The sequence below is a fragment of the Lactuca virosa genome, chromosome 4, assembly GCF_052849685.1.
Source record: "Lactuca virosa cultivar CGN04683 chromosome 4, Lactuca_virosa_CGN04683_v6, whole genome shotgun sequence".
NCBI classification, from domain to species: Eukaryota; Viridiplantae; Streptophyta; class Magnoliopsida; order Asterales; family Asteraceae; genus Lactuca; species Lactuca virosa.
In genome coordinates, this window is record NC_136429.1 from 163,680,597 (window position 1) to 163,687,732 (window position 7,136).

Sequence of the window (7,136 nt, forward strand, 5' to 3'; positions counted from 1 at the left end):
GGCTCATGTATGGATGTTGTAATCGGTTTGGTTAGGTGTGGTACGTTGGCGGGGGGAGGGGAATCACTAAGCTTTGGGTTACAATTTGATTTCATGGTTTCAGGTACATCAGATGATCGGGGCAAGGCGAAGGCGTGATTATGCACATCATCCTTGGATATTTTATTGATAACTGATGTTGGGATATGGATTTTGGAGAACGATTTATGGATTATCAAAATGGTTTTAAAAATGAAAATTTTACTATGATTTTTGGGATTTTATGTCACAACTAGCAAATTTAGGGTTGAGATTTTGATTCATGTACAAACAATTCCTCTATGTAACCTTATTCCATTAAGATATTTAAATTCAAATCAACAATTTTATATGAATACATATGTGAATACACTAAGAATAAAGTAGTAATAACCTCATGTAAGCCCAAAGTTGATCCAATAGCTAAACAAAAATTAATGTTAGGCTTGTGCTTAGAACTCTCGGCCCAAATTAACCCTAGGCCGAAAACCCTTTTCTTTGGGCCTTATTGGACCGAAAACCCTTCTATTAGGCCAAATTAAGCCCAAAAGCCCATACACACATCAAAACCACAAACCCTTTAAGGATATAGGGTCTTTTCAGCCACCCTAAAACCGAAAACCCTCCTTTGAGTTAAAGATTTCGGTTAGGGATAGACAAAAAAAAGAGAAAAGAAATGGTAAAAAGGTGGTGACACCTCAATGCTTTACCTCTTATTATCCATGCATGCATTTATACATCATACTCCCATGCTAGACACTCAAAGAACCACCATACAACAAGGCATCAACTTTTTCCCTCTCTCTTCCTTAAGATGGGACGAACACCCCCCCCCCCCCACACACACACAAATTTCTTCCACTCATTTTACTCTCCAAACACTCTCATCTTCCCTCTCAAATTTTCGTGTGCCATCTTTAAGAGTGGTTTTTTCTTCAAGAAGCTCATAAGATTTTGGTAACTTTCTTGTAAAACTCAAGTGGTTTTATACATTTTAAAGTTAAGATCATCATGTTTACATACCTTTTTCGTGTGCTTAATCCATAGAACACCACCCATATTTGAGAAACCCCTTCAAGCTCAAAGCTAGGCTCGAAATCTTCTTCACTTTCCTTCCTACAACTCACGAAATACCAAGGTGAGCTTCATACCCCCCATGTTTTTCATGTTTTTCATGCTTTTCGCGGGGGGGGGGGGGGGGGGGGGAATACAAGTGAAGTTTCGTTTAACCATTGGATATTTGCATGCACCAACATGTTTATGTAATGATTTGTGATTATGATATTGAATACCTCATGCTAACACACCATAAAATCATGATTTACACACTTCACATATGCTAGAATAAGTTTACCCATTAGATAATTGCATGCATCATAGTTATGTGTTGAAAATGGAACAAATTCTTGGGTAAAAAAGGTTTTTATCATGTGTTAGCTATATAAAAATCGTGAAGTATGTGTTGTTAACATTTTTGTTACATAAATTTTCTGGTCATGGTTGTTCACTCAAAAATGGCGAAAACATGCATAGGTATGTCCAAGCATGTTCAACTCATGGACACATGCATGTCCACCTTTTGAAATTTACATAAATGTTTGAATAAAATCTTAAAGTTATCAAATGTGGTGACTTATTAGAGTCAAACGAAATTAATATATTTTGTGTACAAAACTTCAAACCAGTAAAAAGGTGTTAAATAAACTACAAACTTTATATTTTACTAAAAATAATTTTATTAGTAAAATAGTCGTAAACTTGTCATGACTATTTTTGGATGGTTTAAAATCCAAGAAATTATTATTATGTTTACTACTAGTCATATTTGTCATTGACGATTTATATAGAATTTTATAAATAGTTTACACAATAGAAAATTACAAACAAACTGTTGACAGGACAGTTCGCGTGTCATAAACTTTACGTCGTGAAACTCACAAAACACGTGTCGTAAACAGCACATTATTGAATCTGTCAAAACGCGTGTCATAAACTGCATGTCATGAAATCTGTAAAATGCGTGTCATAAAACACCTGTCACGATTTTGCACTAGTGAAGCCATTTTATTATATACTAGAAGGGAGTTAAAGTTCGCGTAACTCCGTTAATGCTCTAGTTAGACATATTCACTTCACCGTACCTACCTAGTGTACACTTTAAGTCATACATTATAACCAGAGTCTCCTGGAGGGAGAGCGAGATAGTTGTGTATATTTCTATACGGGGATTGACACCCTCACACCTGAGCTGTTCGCTACAGCTAGACGGGGCCAGTCTAGGGTGACAAACATCTTACCGATTCCGACGCCTGAAGAACGTTGCAACAGGCATAACAACTACATCAAGCATGGTTATAATGATTCACATAGGGATTAACAATATTATCTTGATTTATGGGAAACTTACACTTCACCAGTTTTTTATTAAATGATAAAACTGCATACTACTTTTATGTACATTATTGGATACATTTCTGCTCTTAGGGTTTATAAGACTACAGTTTTTCATACATCAGGAAATATTGGATTTCCTGAAAAATACAAAGAAACATGCATACGTACATTTTCTGTCTTTAGTATAAGACATACAATTTACTATATAGAAAATATCGGATTTTCCGGAAACATACAATACTTTTCAAAGAAAGCAGATACAAACCGTTTTCATACAAAAATGCTTATGAATTCACCAACATTCATTGTTGACGATTTTCAAAATGACTTGGATTCTCAGGTAACCAGTAAGCAGGTACTTAAGTCATCGGGAACTGGATTTTTGTTGCATTTTGGAATTGTTACTTTTCAGTTAATGATGTGTAAACTTTCAACAAATACACTATGTAACAATGTAAGTTTGTATCTCTTAATGTATGTTGTGTGGGTTGCTATGTTCATTTATATTCAATTGTTATGATACTATACAATGATGTCATCCGCCCCCGGACGTTTCCGCCATCCTGGTTCGGGGTGTGACATATTTGTATCAGAGCATTGTTTATAGTGAACTAGTATATATAACCATTCAAGATATAAAACTATAAATACAATGGGACTAAAAACACTCTGACTAAAAGTATAATTTAAAAATATAAGTCTTTTATAAAAAGTATACATACATGTGTGCATACTAAGGATAGTGTCATAGCAAAGAAACTAATAAAAAGTCTTTAGAGGAGTTGGACATCGCGACTAAACTTAGAGAGTTATGTAATCATATCTAGGGTAAATATAGCCTGATCAACTATATTTATTCGAGATATGACCAACATGTGTTTAGGGGTGGTCGAGGTGAACAACAAATCTAAAACTTACCAACTTAAACCAAAAGGATCTAAGAACAAAACATAAAGACATAAAATACTATAGGGGTATTTTGGTATTCTATCTATTTTCTCGTACTTATATATTCTCGTACAGACGCCATGGCAGATTTTCACCACCCAGGAGATCCTTATCCCCCCAATCAGGGGAACGCAGGATGGATCGTGGAGGATCTCGAGGAGATTTCGGAGGATGAGTCGGAGGAGGAAGTCGAGGAGGAAGTAGATGCGGAGATAGACGAGGAGGAGGAGGATGATGAGTCGTGCGCAGAGTTCGAAGTCATCGACCCTCCCTACATGGCTAGGGTACCAGCACACCGATGGGGCTATAATGGCCCTACGCCCCATGGGCCTATGACCTTGAGAGATGGAGCCGGCATCAGCGGCAACGCCCACCTTTTTGGATGGAGCGAGGATTTTATGACCATCGCCATGGAGGGCTCGCAGACCGAGCCCTTCCCATCATGGTCCAGAGGATTTCAGACATCGGAGATCAGGCTCAGACAACAGTCCACCAAGTCATGGAGATGAGGGCTGCTATGGAGGTCACGGCCGCACACACTCGAGACCTTTAGAGGGATTACTACCCTATGGACCGACTCGTCGATGACCTTACTACCGCACGAGCGAAAGTAAGGGAATACCACGAGAGACATGCTTCTCTTGAGGATAGGGTACGGGTAGCCGAGAGCCGACTAGCTGAGCTACAGGGTGCTTCTACTTCATCCCAGGCACCGTAGGGGACTACTCGACATGAGTAGGATCTATCCTACTCATTAGCCATGATAGACTAGATGTTTGGGTATGTGTTAGTGCTACCCCTTTTCTTTATTTTGTATGTAGGACCGACCCTACGTCTAAGTGATTACACTATTCGGAGGGTCGTTATGCTGCCGAATTGTTATCTTGATGTATTGTAGACCTTATAAAGGTCAATTTTCCAAAAATTTATGTACCATTACTTTATGATTAATGAAGAAAGCATGTGTTTTATTTATGGATGTTGTTATCTACTATGTCTTATCTATTCATTTTTATTTGGTAAAACAAGATTTCAATTGTATGTACAAAATAACGTTCAATAATCACTAGACCTGACATATCTAAATATGATGTTTCATTACAATAGTATCCGCATCATAATCCTTATCAAAAACTTATCAAATTCCACTTGAGGCAGTAGAATGCCGCCCAGAAGATACATCCGACGCAAGAACAACGAGACATCACCACCACCATCACCGCCTCCACCACAAATGGATTCGGCCGCATTCCAGGCGACAGTTTCAGCTGTAGTCACTGCTGCTCTGGCATATATCAACAACAATGGTGCAAATGGAGGCGGAAGTGGGAATGGAATGAGCAGCTCCAACCATGGGGTTAATCAAGGGCCTCAGTGAGTGTGCTCATATAAAGACATCACAAATGGGAAGCCAAGGGCATTCAACGGAAGCGGGGGTATCATAACCCTAACTCGATGGTTTGAAAAGATGGAGTTAGTCTTTGGGATCTGTGGCTGCCCGGAAGAATGCAAAGTGAAATTCGCAACCTGTACTTTTGCCGATAGAGCCCTTACATGGTGGAATGGCCACATCAAGGCCCTAACGCTTCCAGTGGAGAACTCGATGGCTTGGGAGGACCTCAAGACAATGATGCTTGAAGAGTACTGTCCTAGAGGTGAGGTACATAAGCTTGGGCAAGAATTGTGGAATCTCACTGTGAAGGACTCCGACATTGAAGCTTACATTGCTAGATTCAGCGACCTGGCGATCTTGTGTCCGGGAATGATCACCTTTGAAATTAAGAAGGTCGACCATTTCATTTGGGGGATAACTCCCCCGATTCAAGGGAATGTGATTGCTGCAAACCCAACAACGTTCGACACTGAACCGAAGAAAGGGAACGATAACAAGAAAAACTCGCAAAACAAGAGGAAAGGACAACAAACTCAGGAGTCTACAAAGAAGCAACATATAGTGACGGTTCATGCTGCTACCACTCCTGCCACACCAGTACCGACCAAGCCATATGCGGGTAATCTCCCGAAATGTGATAAATGCAACTTTCATCACCATGGTGCATGCCGAGAGATGCATTGTACCAACTACAATAGGAAGGGGCACACCGCCCGATATTGCAGAACGCCAACACAACATACCAATCAACCTACCAATGCTGGTGTAAGTCAAGCATGTTATGGATGTGGAGAAACTGGTCACTACAAAAGAAACTGTCTAAAGGCCAACAACAAGAACACAGGGGGAACGGGGAGAGTCCTAGCAATAGGACATGAAGAGGCAGTGAAGGATCCTGCAGTGGTGACTAGTACGTTCCTCCTCAACAACATCTATGCATGCATTTTGTTTGATAGTGGGGCAGAAAGAAGTTTTGTTAGTCATAAGTTTAAACATGTACTCAATCAAAATCCCCAAAAATTAAACGAAACTTTCACGGTGGAAATGGCTAATGGGAAAACAGAAACAACCAACGACGTATTCATACGGTGCATGTTAACACTTAATAATCACTCATTTCAAATCAACTTAATGTCGGTTACTATTAGGAGGTTTGATGTGATCATCGACATGGACTGGTTAAGCCGCCACAATGTCGATATTATGTGCTAAGATAAGGCCGTTCGCCTTCACCTACTCGACAATGAAACCCTAATTATATATGGCGACAAACCTGGTACGAACCTTTGCCTCATCTCGTGTATCAAGGCACAAAACTGTTTACACGAGAAAAACCACGCCTTCTTAGCTCATGTGGTTGATAAAAAGAAAGAAGAAAATAACATTAAAGATATCCCGGAGGTGTGCGATTTTCCCGATTTGTTTCTTGAAGACCTTCCAGGAATACCCCCCCCGAACGAAAAGTCGAATTTCGGATCAACTTGATACCCGGAGCCACACCAATCGCCAAGTCCCCATATAGATTAGCTCATGCGGAGATGCAAGAGCTTTCCAGTCAATTAAGTGAATTACTGGACAAGGGTTTTATAAGGCCAAGTTTCTCACCCTGTGGAGCTCCGGTCTTATTCGTAAAGAAGAAGGATGGGTCGTTTCGTATGTGCATCGATTACCGCGAACTCAACAAGCTCACCGTTAAGAATCGATACCCTCTTCCACGGATCGATGATCTCTTTGACCAGCTACAAGGATCAAGTTACTTCTCAAAGATAGATTTAAGGTCCGGGTATCACCAGCTACGAGTCCGAGAAGAAGACATCCCCAAGACTACATTCCGAACCCTCTATGGACACTACAAATTTGTAGTGATTCCTTTCGGTCTAACAAATGCGCCTGCGGCATTTATGGACCTGATGAACCGAGTCTGCCGACCCTACCTCGACAACTTCATGATTGTTTTTATCAATGATATACTCGTCTATTAACGAAGTAAAGAAGAACACAATCCACATCTGTGGCAGGTTCTGGAAACATTAAGGGCAGAGAAGGTGTATGCAAAGTTCTCCAAATGCGAGTTTTTGATTCGAAGGGTGGATTTTCTGGGCCATGTGGTCAGTAAGAAGGGAATACATGTGGACCCTTCCAAGGTCAAAGAAATGAAGGTTGGGCAACCCCAAGAACCCCAACGGAGATCAGGCAATTCTTAGGCCTCGTTGGTTACTACATAAGGTTCATACAGAATTTCTCTAAGATCGCCAAGCCGCTCACTGCCTTAACTCAAAAGGGTGCACCCTTCATCTGGGAGAGGAAACAAGAAACCGCCTTTCAAACTTTGAAACAAGCCCTATGAAACGCCCCTGTCTTGTCTCTCCCAGAAGGGACAGAA